Below are 12,484 nucleotides of genomic sequence, written 5' to 3' on the forward strand. Positions count from 1 at the left end.
CGTGTCGCTCTGCTACTGCTGGTCGCTGGCTGTCTGAATGGGGCGTCAGGGAACAAATTGTAAAACACAATCCGGAAAAAATTGTTTTATTTGGGTCAATTGTGTAAAAGTCACATGGGTCTAAGTAAGGCAGATTTAGTGACTAAGAAATCCAAGAAGTGAGATAGAAGAGTGATTAAGAAATCCAAGAAGTGCTTGGGGTTGCCGGAGGTAGGTTGGGAGCTGGGCTGGGGCTCGGCATGGCCGGAGCTGGGCTCCTCCGGCAGGGGCATGAGGTGGCCGGAGCTGGGTTCCTCTGGCAGGGATATGGGGTGGCTGGAGCTGGGCTCCTCCTGCAGGGACACGGGGTGGCTGGAGCTGGGCTCCCCTGGTAGGGGCTGGGGCACTGGGTGGCCAGTGGTGGGCTCCCCCGGCAGGGGCTGAGGCTCAGGGTGGGCAGAGAATCTCAGCTTGGGGTGAGATTCAGGGTGGGCAGAGGTGGGCTCCTTCAACTGGGGCTGGGGCACTGGGTGGCCAGAGGTGGGTTCCTCTGGCTGGGGTTCAGGATGGGGAGGGGTGGGCTCCTTTGGCTGGGGCTCGGGGTTGCCAGAGCTGGGCTTCTCCGGCTGGGGCACTGGGTGGCCAGAGGTTGGCTCCTCTAGCTGGGGCTCAGGATGGGGAGGAGTGGGCACCTTTGGCTGGGGCTTGGGATGGCCAGAGCTGGGCTCTTCCGGCTGGGGCTGAGGCTCAGGGTGGCCGTAGGTTGGTTTCTCTGGCTGGGGCTGAGGCTCAGGGTGGCCAGAAATGGGCACCTCCAGATGGGGCTGAGGCTCGGGGTGGCCAGAGGTGGGCTTCTCCGACTGGGGCACTGGGTGGCCAGAGGTTGGCTCCTCTGGCTGGGGCTCAGGATGGGGAGGAGTGGGCTCCTTTGGCTGAGGCTCAGGGTGGCCAGAAATGGGCACCTCCGGCTGGGGCTGAGGTTCTGAGTGCCCAGAGCTTGTCTTCTCTGGCTGGGGCTGAGGTTCTTGGTGGCCAGAACTGTGCTCCTCCGGATGGGGCTGAGGCTCGGGGTGGCCAGAGGTGGGCTCCTCCGGCTGGGGCACTGGGTGGCCAGAGGTTGGCTCCTCTGGCTGGGGCTCAGGATGGGGAGGAGTGGGCTCCTTTGGCTGGGGCTTGGGATGGCCAGAGCTGGGCTCCTCCAGCTGGGGCTGAGGCTCCGGGTGGCCGTAGGTGGGTTTCTCTGGCTGGGGCTGAGGCTCAGGTTGGACAGAAATGGGCACCTCCGGCTGGGGCTGAGGTTCTGAGTGCCCAGAGCTAGTCTTCTCTGGCTGGGGCTGAGGCTCAGGGTGGCCAGAGCTTGGCTTCTCTGGCTGGGGCTGAGGCTTGTGGTGGCCAGACACGGCCCCATCAATATCTATAAAAACAACATCTCATTTGTTGTCTGTAAAAAGTAAAACTTTACTTAAATCATGACCCAAACAATTAATACCTTTTTGAATAATTATCCCAGATGCATTTCTTAAAGACAGCAGAACAGCCATGTTGCACTTTGCTACCACTGGTCTTGGATTTTGGTTGTTGACTTGGTAAGAAATTGGCATTTGGTTTCCTGGATAAGACACACACACTGTAAGCCCAGACAAGTTCATTTATGTTAAATTACTAAAACTTTGTGCCCTAAGTAGCAACAACATATTCATGCTGCAATGTACTATGGGTAAAACAACACTGCGCAAAACAATTGCCAATGACATCAAAGCATGGTGAAAGCTATATAGTGATGGGCGATTTCGAAGCATGCTTCATGAGTCTTCGAAACATTTACAAATCTTTTGTTTCGAATCATTGGTTTGTTTTAATGATTTAATGAAAAAACACAGAATATACTAAAAGTAATTCATTTTTCTTAAAAAAACATTTTTAGAACAATCTTGCTATTATTTTGTAAAAAGCGTAAAATGTTTGGACAGATCTTGCTGCTTTTACACTATTTTGACCAGCAGGTGTCCCCAGCGTGTATGGTGTTTCGAACGCTTCAAAAACTGAATCAGTTTACGAAGCAATTGGTTCAATTGATTCAAAGCTTTGAAAAGCGTTGTTTCTTCCATCACTAGTGAAAGCAATTGGAAAACAGTACTCACAATAGTTTGATGTCATATGCTGATCAACTGCGCAGTGCTGCACGGAGATGTTATAGCGTCTTGCACTGTTGTGGCTTCTGTCAATCCACACTGTGGCCTTAGTTCAACTACTTCAGAACATCCAAAAACAAGATTTGTGAGCCCTGTATTACAACTTCTATAATGAAGTCGTGGCCATTGTTGTTTAGCCACATCTACACTGTTTTTACAGTGCAGCACCAAAAATCATAACACTTGAATAATAGTAGAAACATTTTACCACTCAAGTACACTTAGCGATTTAGCTAAACAAAATCAGTTAACAGTGCACGCAGATTAAACTGGAAACCTTATCTTGCAAAGTTTGAAAAGGGTAATATTTAGCCTTAAGACACACAAGCACACGCAGATGCACACACACACACACACACACACACACACACACACACACACCTTGACTCCCCAGAAGTTCTTGCTCAACATTATTCTTGTAAGTTTTATGTCCCACAGGAGAAGTTTGCCCTAAATAAGAGATTAAAGACATTATTTCTATAAAATCAGACATGTAAAACATATATAAATATTAAAGTGGGTTTCACATTAGTACTTTTGCATTTTGGCTGATGTGAACATTGTTTACCGAACTCTGGTGCGCACCCGTGAACTGCACCAGAGTTGCCTGAAAGGGTGGTCTGGGGTACGATTCGCGGTTGATATGAACACAAATGCAGAAGTGAACTGCTATTAATGACAGGTGCGGGCATGTTTTTGCTCATTAACATTGATGACAAGCGCTTGCAGATATCTAGGCACGAGAGAGATGTGTTTAAAACCTAAGTTCTGTTCGTTCATGAATCTGCTTGCCTCCACAATTTTTAGTGGACAGCCCACTTTCTTTAAGTACTATTTGCAGCAGACAGACGCAAATGGGTTTCTGTATTTGATAACAAAACCAAAAGGTTTAAAAAAACAGTGAGGATACAAACTATCCATTTTGGGGGTTTCTCTTTCTTTACCACTGCCTATAACAACATCAGTTACCGACTGCAGCTTGATGACGCAAGCGTACTGTGGTTCAGATCAAAATATTAAAATGCGAACAGAGAACAGCAGGGGAAAGAGGAGCAAACTCTGGTTCAGACCAGGCAATCAAACCTAATATGAAACCATCCTAAAACTACATCAAAGCATACAGATTATCAAAGCATGTCAATAACTTCACCTTTGTGTAAAAAGTGGTGACACAACAACACACAAAACACAAGTTTGAAACCACCCATCATGGCTGTTTCAACTCAAACCATCAATCGAATTCTTCTTCTTCTTCTTAGGTGTTTAACTGGCGGTTGGCAACCAACTTATAGGAGCATTACCGCCACCGACTGGACTGGAGTGTGGATCAAGAGAAACATACTTAAAAAAAAAAAAACATAAACCTTCTCTATATTCTCTTATTTAATTCACATTCTTTAATAAACTTAATAACATAATCATATATATTGTTTGCTGTTTTCTGTTTTCCCTAATATTCCTGATTATGTAAAATCAAAGTGTTTAACTTTCTGCAATGATTGAATAAGGCAATTCCTCTCCTCATTGTATTTTACACATTGAAATAAAGCATGTTCAACTGTCTCTTGCTGGTTGCAATGTATACATTCTCCAGTTGGGTGCTTTCCAATTCTATATAGTGTACTGTTAAGTCCAGAATGTCCAAGTCTAAGTCGAGTAATGATATTCCCTTCCCTTCGTTTGGGGAAATTATTTTCAAAATATGTTTGTACTATGTACCATGTTGGAAATTGGAAATTGGTTTGAATTATCTTTCAATTCCTGTTTGACATTGAGGTCAACATTTGGCACTGAAAACAACCAAGGAGGAATAGGGGAAACTGGGACTGTGTTACGGTACTGTAATTGATGTAATCCTAAATGGTTTGCTTTTGCATTTCCTATCCACCCGAAACTTGTAAAGTTTGTCTCATTATGTTCCCAGCAATATTTTAATATGTTTTTGGCAGGATGCTCTTCATTATGTCCTTGGAGATTGACCCAGTAAGCCATCATCAATTTCTCTCTCCTAATTCTTAATGGCATTTCTCCCATTTCTACCTGAATTGCTGATACCGGAGAGGATTTAAATGCCCCACTACATATTCTCAGGGCCTGGGCTTGTAATACATCTAATTCCTTAAGATTGGATTCTGCTGCAGACATGTAAGCTATACATCCATAGTCAAGAACTGATCTCATGAGATATGTTTTTCAAAGATGCTCTACTTGCTCCCCACTCCTGTCCTGATAAACATCGGAGTATGTTGATGACCTTTTTACCTTTATCCTTAATTTTATTCAAATGAACTTTCCATGTCAATTTTTCATCAAACCATACCCCAAGAAATTTGACCACTTTAACTTGTTCTAATTGCTGCCCATACAATTTCAAAGAAAGAGGTGATCTTTTACGCCCCCTTGTAAAACAAATAACTTGTGTTTTTGCAACGGATAACTTGAATCCCCATTTATTGGTCCACTTTTCAACTTCATTAATTGCTTCTTGCATTTTCTTATTAACATATGTTACATTCCGGCCCCTAATCCATAAAGCCCCATCATCTGCATACATCGATCTCCCTATATTTTGTTCAACCTGAGAAAATATATCATTAATCATTATGTTGAATAATAATGGACTACACACAATACCTTGCGGAGTACCATTTTCTGCAGTATATACTTTGGAATATTCTTCACCTACCCTCACTTGTATTTTCCTATTATATAAAAAATCCATAATCCAGTTATATGTTCTAGCATTAATTCCTAAAGATTTCAATTTAATCAGTAATCCTTCCTTCCAGAGCATATCATATGCTTTTTCCACATCAAAGAAGACTGCAATTACTACTTCTTTGTTGGTCTGTGCTTTCCTTATGTCTGATTCTAGGCACACTATAAAATCCATTGTATTTCGACCCTTCCGAAATCCACTCTGATATTTAGATAGAAGAGATTTACTTTCTAGGAAATATGTTATTCTCTCTGTGACCATTCGTTCCATGATTTTGCATAAATGTGAAGTCAATGCAATTGGTCTATAGCTAGTCGGATCTGATGGATCTTTACCTGGTTTAAGCCTGGGGACTATTATTGCTTGTTTCCATACAGAAGGTAGTTTTCCTGTTTCCCAACTTAGGTTAAACAGATTTAATATTATTCCCAACGTATTATCTGTCATGTGCGCCAACATTTTATAACCCATCTTTCCATGGAGTAGTCTGACGAGCTCCCATTATTGCTCTTTTAAACTCAAACATATTTAGTGGTAGATCTATTGAATTTTCTGACACATCATTTTTCTCTAAAATATTTGGATGCTCTCTTAAGGTCAATCGAATTCTGCTCACGGAGCCCTGCTTTAACCAGTTTAAAAGTTATCTTAATGTTCAGCACCTGGGCTTCTTGTTAGTAGGGAAATTAGTGGCAGAAGGATTTCAATTCATTTAGTGCACCTTTGCCAAATCCATTTCTTAGACAAACTTCTTCCTACAGAAATTTGATTCAATTAATCCTATAAGAACTTGACTTCTTAAATGTTCTGATATTATGGAGTTTTTAACCTATTATATGATTCATGAAGGTAGTTGATATGAAAATATTTGTTATCAGTTTTAATTAATTGTATGCGATTATTAAAATTTAGGTTTAGATGTATTTTCATGATTAATTTATAAAACACACTGAAATTGGTGACATGTAGAATCATATGAACAACATAAGGATGAAGAAATGATGACAGAATTTTTGGGCGAATTAAATATGTTTAATATGATTTTATAAAATAAAATAAAAATAAAATAAAATAAAAAAATATAAAATGTTATATGAAATATAAAGCCAAATTTTACCTTACTGCTCAACCACCTTCATGAATCATATTATAGGTGATCAAATCTCTGTAGGAAGAGGCTGCCTTCAAATACAGAGTCTTGCCTTCAAAGTCTGCAGCCATAGGCTGTGTCCAAATAACCACAATTGCGGTCTTTGCACTTTACCACTTGACTATTTACATGGTGTATTTCCTGTATTTTGCCCTAGTGGGCGTGAAGATCCCAAGAGTGCATGTAAAAATTATTTATCCAATGGGACACACTTAGCAAGTGTAAAAAAGTAAATCCAGACAATGGCAGCAATTTGCACCAAAACATATTCATTTTTAAAATATATATATTAAGTTTTTCTTTAAATAAAATGAACACATAAACAAATGAATAAATAAATGAACATTTAACGATTATTATCTACTTACCTAAAACTTTCAAAAGCAGAATTCTTTGCACCTGTAAAAACTCTTCATTTTGTGCATGCAGCTTTATGAAAGTTTATTGTTTATTTAGAAGTCCCTGCTAAACAACACCATTAATGTTGTTTCTAATTATGTGATAAAAGCAGTTGCAGATATTTTACAAAATACATGCTAGCACCAATGTCAATGTCAAAAGTCTCACGATTTACATCCAGAACATGATACATGATGGGAAAAGCTTAGCCTTTTATACCGCTCGGAAGTGATAATGGAGATAGTGTGGGTTTAGTGTGGGTTAAGGGCACTGCACTTTGCCAGTTTGAAGACATGGGACAGTCTTGCACACTTACTTCCTGTTGCGTGCACACACTATCAAGTGGCCAAGACTTCAGGTGTGGTTATTTGGACGCAACCTTTGGCCCTGTCCCAAATGGCACACTTCGGACTTGTTGACCTCCTCAGAGTCGACACTTTGATGACATCATGTAGTGCAGACCTTAAGGACCCTTGACGTGAGTCCATGAGGGCACACCGGAGTCGTATTTTGGGACAGACTCGAGCGTCATGCTGGAAATAGGAAGAGAAGTTGCTCATCAGTGTGAACTCCTCCCTTCTGTTGTCCGATTGCTCTGATTGCTCTTTCGCAAGGACTTCTGGGTTGGTAAAGTGCGTGAAGCCTGCTGCAATGCGGGTTTCGCCCGAAGATCGCACCTATGGTGCAAAGGGGGTGCTGATAAGCACACTTCGGAGCATAAAAATGACAGATGGGACACCCTACGGACTCATAGACTAAGCAAGCATGCACAATTTAAGGCCACAAGACCGAAAGTCCACATGAAGTGGGTCATTTGGGACAAGGCCATAGAAGGATACACCCTATGATCAGGATTTTTCTTCTTTATATTTTATGGCGGGTTGCGAACCAACGTCATAGGTGCATACTGCCCTCTACTGTGATAGAGTATGAAGAGATTGAACTATATTCTATACTCTATTTTTATCACTCATTATAATAAATCTCATAATGGCATTTAACGTCTTCCCTGCACTTGATCCATCAATTAATATTTTACTTAATGTGAAATCTTGGTTTCCCAGTGATTGCAGTTCCTTAAGATTTTGCCTTTCTCTTTCATACATGTTTCACTGTTCCTCTATTAAACATACTTCACATAAACCTGTATTATCACCTTCACATAAACCTGTTTCCTTGTTATATGGTAAATGGACTACATTTATGTAGAGCTTTCATAGACACATGGCCATCCAAAGCTCTTCAACTATTCACTAACACAGTGGTTCTCAAACTGGGGTCCGGGGCCCCCAGGGGGGCTGCGAGATGGTGCAAGGGGGGCCCCAGTTTTATGACATTTTATAAAATACATTAATTTATCATGAATTCTGTGTAATTAAACCTACAAAAAATGCTACAGTACTAACCAACAGCACTACTTTGTATAATTTAAAATGTTTTGTTTAATTAAAATGCTACCCTTTAGAACAAATTTGTCTTAATTTTCTTTGGAGGGCCGCAAAGGAATGCACCGTACACAAGGGGGGCCGCACACTGAAAAAGTTTGTGAACCAATGCACTAACACACTCGTGAACCAGTCAGTGTCAGCCATGCAAGGCCCATCCAGCTTGTTAGGAGCTGCTGGGGTTAGGTGTCTTGCTCCAGGACACCTTGACACTTGGTCAGGTGGAACCGGGGATTGAACCACCAACCTTCCGATTTGTAAACAACCTACATGAACCACTAAACCACTGCTGCCCTTATTTGCAGGGTGTGATTAAAATTAGAATCAAAAACTGGATTTGACCAACGTGCAATAGTTGAATTGAAATCCTTCTGCCACTAATTTGCCCACTAACAAGAAGCCCAGGTGCTGAAGATTAAGAACTTTTATAAACCCTGGTTAAAGCAGGCCTCTATGAGCAGAATTAGATTGATGGTTTGAGTTGAAACAGCCATGATGGATGGTTTCAAACTTTTGTTTTGTTTGTTGTTGCGTCACCACTTTTTACTCAAAGGTAAAGTTATTGCTATGATTATATGATGTTTATGCTGTGGTATTGTTTAACATTTATTCATAAATGATGATTAATTTTATGTGAATTTCTTTAATTTCTTATTTAGGACAAACTTCTCCTGTGGGATATAAAACTTACAAGACTGATGTTCAGCAAGAACTTCTTGGGAGTAAAGGTTTGTAGTCTATGTGTGCCTTGAGGCTAAATATCACCCATACCAACTTTACAATATAAGGTTTATCGTTTCATCAATGTGCCCCAAGTAACTTTTTTTGTTTTACCTAAAATGCGAAGTGCACCTAACAAGCCCTAAAATGTTCCTTCTGTTATTCAAGTGTTTTGATAGCCTATGTAATTTTTGGCACTAGAGCTTGTTAAACCACAATGGCTACAACCTGATAATGGAAGTTGTAATATTCACCTTCGATTTGATCTGCATCACAAGTTCTGTTCATAATGTTCTGAGGTAGTTTAACTGTTATATAATGTAAGGCAACAACACCGTAGCTGTGTCTCGTTTCATTAGGCTCCAAAGGTCACATTTGAAAGCTGCTAGCGTCATCGGCCTCATTTCAGAAAAGTAGGACATTACGAACGTGACCTTCAAATGTGACCTTTCACAGGAATTTGGAGGATCCATGAGATGTATCCTTTGCTGCTGCAAATTACCCACAATTCTTTGTCCCATGAACATCATCAGTTCTCAACGTCATTCTACACACTAGCTGTTAATATTAGTAAAGATTGTTTAAATGTAAAAGTACTTGCAAGTTGAAGTAGTTTTACCTTTTGTAGATAAGGTACATTTTAAATTGCCTTAGACACATAAATGAGGCATTTTTTATGTTGAGTAATGTGATATAAAACCATTAAAACTTTGAAACTTAATGAAATTATGTTTTCTTTTAAAATATTGAACATCAAATTAAATTTGTGTTTGTATTTTTACATGCCATATAAAATACTGTACATGTACAGTAATATTATGTGTAGCTGTAGAAATTTGGTTAACTGAATAATTATTGGCTCATTACCTTACAGCTTTCCTCAAATCTCTGGTAAAAGCGGGTTAACCTAAAGGGCCGGGTATACTTTTTTTCCGCGTCCGCGTCCGGCTCGCGCGCGCACGCGTCCGCGCAGCTTTCCGGGTATAGTCCCCGCGGCTACACGCGGATGGCCGCGTTCGACACTATACGCAATACAAATGATTTCTTATTCAAATTATTAGTCTAACAGGCTGTCAGGGCAGCACTGATTTGGTGACATTTAGAGTACATTAAAACATTAGGATAGGTGAAGAAAAGTAACTGATCCACCATTGCAAACACAGTTTAGAACAAACAAGAAGACAACAAAGAACAGGAATCAAACAAACATGCTCCAGAGCTTTCTGTTCTTGGAAGAAGTAAAAGTTAAAGAAGAAAAACGATAGTGTGTGTGCAAATGCTGTTTATTTCCTTTGTATAATTGTTTATAGTGGAGTGTCCTGTCTAAATATTTTCACGCGCATGCGCTGTCGTACGCGGACTGTACGCGCACTGTCCGCGCGGTCTCAAATTTTGGGCTGCACGCGGACGGTCCGCGCGGCCGTCCGCGCACCCTCCTGATGACGAAAATGACGTCATGCGGACGGCGTGCATACGCGGACGTCCCGAGTATACTTTCGGCTTAAGTCTTAATATCTCTCTAATATTTGTAACCGATATCTGTTTGTACACCACAGCTCCTCAAACATTGTACATTAAAACGCAAACACATTTTATCAAGTTATTCCAAATATAGAAATTATTATTCTTTATTTAACATGTTTGTGTGAGCACAATGACGCTATAAACCTTTTGGCAAAGCAACATGGTACTTCCTTTTTTACTTTCTGTCTGTATGTCTTAAAGGCATTCTAAGCGAATCGGCGAGACGTTAGTTAATGTTGACGTTTGAATTGTTTTCAAACAGACGGAGCGTAGCTAACTCCTCACCCTCCCTTCCGTGCTTTCATGAACGCGCCCAACCCCCACCCCCAAATCCTCCTTGTCGTTTATTGGCTGATACACTGTTATGGTTTCTGTTTGTAGGTTTGGCCACTGTGTTATTGCCGTTTGTGAAGCCTGGGCTGTCTACAGAGATCGCGGTTTTTTACAGTTTGATCAGCGGACAGGCAGCAAGCAGATAGTGAGGAGATGTTTGCTGTATGTAACAAAAAATGTTTTATGGTCTAAAACGGGTCAATTCGCTTAGAGCGCCTTTAAGTCTAGTTTAATTCTAGGTTAGTATCTTGCGTATACTGCGTCCTTCAGAGGATGCAACCTCAGGAGGATGTGAAGGATGCAGCCTTCTGAAACGAGACAATGGTAGTGTATATTGACTGAATCCACAACAGTGGGCGTGCTAGACGTCACTATAGCCACCCGCATGCTGCATATTTGATCATGCGGCCCTGCGCAGATGATCAGCATTTGACAAACTATTGGGTAATGTTTTCTGATTCGCTCTCGCTGTACTTTGTCATTGGCCTTTGGGTTTGCACAGTGGTTTCTATGGCAGAAAAATCGAAAACTGACAATATTGAAAAGCGATACCAGAAACTGGGTAAAAATAAAACTGCAGATTCTCTGGATTCAAGCTTTTAAACATTTGGGATAATGTGATTGGGCACAAATAAAATGCTTTATTTTTGTAGTTTCTCTCAAATTGCAACAGTTGAGTCAATTTATCTGAGTAAAACTGGTTCATTAATATATTTATTGTACATTGCTGCATGCATACATTGTTGCTACTATTACAGGCCTGTTGTCTTGCTGTAGCGTTTTTATTATGCACTGTTGTTCTTTGTCCTATTTTATACTTTTTTTGTGTCTGTTTAGAGTTGTTAAACTATGTCTAATGATTTTCTAAGACTGCCCAAATACCCAAACTTGCAGTCTTGGCCACTTGAGCATGTGCAGGCAACAGGAAGTATGCAAGATTGTCCCATGTCTTAAAAATGCCAGATGTGCAGTGCCCTTAACAAGCACTAAACCTACACTATCTAAACTGAAGCGTATCCTCTTGTTTCGGATAAGAGTAGATTAGTTCAGCCAATGTTCATTTAAGAGGGTTTTTTATTCGAAGCAAAACTTAAAGAATTTGGATAATAAAGGAAATGAGGTGTAAATTGTTGCTGCTCCTTGGACTTGTTCCATTAAATGAGTAATTCAACATGCACACTAGTGATCTAAACTCTCACTAGAACTTTTGGGTCAAATACTGGAAAAGTAGTCAAGTGGAAAGACCACAAAGGGGTATTTTGATGAAGCCAGTGTTTGATTTGTTACTTAAAATTATCTGTGCCTCTGCATTGCAAGGTGGTCTGTTTTTCAAAGTTCACTTAATATAGTTAAATATGTACAATTTGTAAAGGTAGAAAAAAGGTTACATGAACTTGTCTGGTCTTACAGTTTGCGTCTTTTCCAGATAACCCACTCCCTATTCCTTATCAAGTAATTAACCAAAATCCAACACCAGAGGAGGCAAAGTGCAACATGGCTGTCCTACTGTCTGTAAATAATGCATCTGGCTTAGTTATTCAAACAGGTATTCTTAAAACATTCACTCATTAATTAAAGCTTTAACAGACACCCAATAAGATTCGTATCTTTGTCATAGGCTATGATGGGTCAGAGTTACTGGGCACCTCTGGGCACCCACAGCCTCAGCCCCAGCCAGAAGAGCACAGCTCTGGCCAGCCTCAGCACCAGTCAGAAGAGCCCGGCTCTGGCCAACCAAAGCCCCAGCCAAAGGAGCCCACCTCTAGTCACCCCAAGCCTCAGCCCCAGCCAGAGGAGCCCACCCATGGCCAACCACAGCCCCAGCTGGAGGAGCCCACCTCCGGTCACCCCAAGCTTCAACCCCAGATGGAGGTGCCTACCTCTGGCCACCGTGAGCCCCGGCCAGAGGGGAACACCACCCGTGGCCACCCCAAAAATCAGCCTCGGCTAGAGGAGCCCACCCGTGGACACCCCAAAAATCAGCCTCGGCCAGAGGAGCCCACCCGTGCCCCCCCAAAAAATC

General features: G+C 41.4%; 2 long non-coding RNA genes across 2 annotated transcripts; one reads left to right on the forward strand and one right to left on the reverse strand.

Moving 5' to 3' along the window:
* Positions 1-1,374: 1,374 nt before the first annotated feature.
* On the reverse strand, positions 1,375-3,408 carry LOC135769396 (uncharacterized). Its single transcript, XR_012337255.1, has 4 exons — positions 3,322-3,408; positions 2,553-2,621; positions 1,469-1,588; positions 1,375-1,393 (listed from the first exon to the last, which is right to left on the reverse strand). It is a non-coding gene; the product is annotated as an uncharacterized lncRNA (long non-coding RNA).
* Positions 3,409-8,352: 4,944 nt separating this feature from the next.
* LOC135773114 (uncharacterized) lies at positions 8,353-12,003 on the forward strand. The gene is made up of 3 exons (XR_010543442.2): positions 8,353-8,437; positions 8,544-8,612; positions 11,888-12,003. It is a non-coding gene; the product is annotated as an uncharacterized lncRNA (long non-coding RNA).
* The last annotated feature ends 481 nt before the right edge of the window (positions 12,004-12,484 follow it).

The sequence above is a fragment of the Paramisgurnus dabryanus genome, chromosome 9, assembly GCF_030506205.2.
Source record: "Paramisgurnus dabryanus chromosome 9, PD_genome_1.1, whole genome shotgun sequence".
NCBI classification, from domain to species: Eukaryota; Metazoa; Chordata; class Actinopteri; order Cypriniformes; family Cobitidae; genus Paramisgurnus; species Paramisgurnus dabryanus.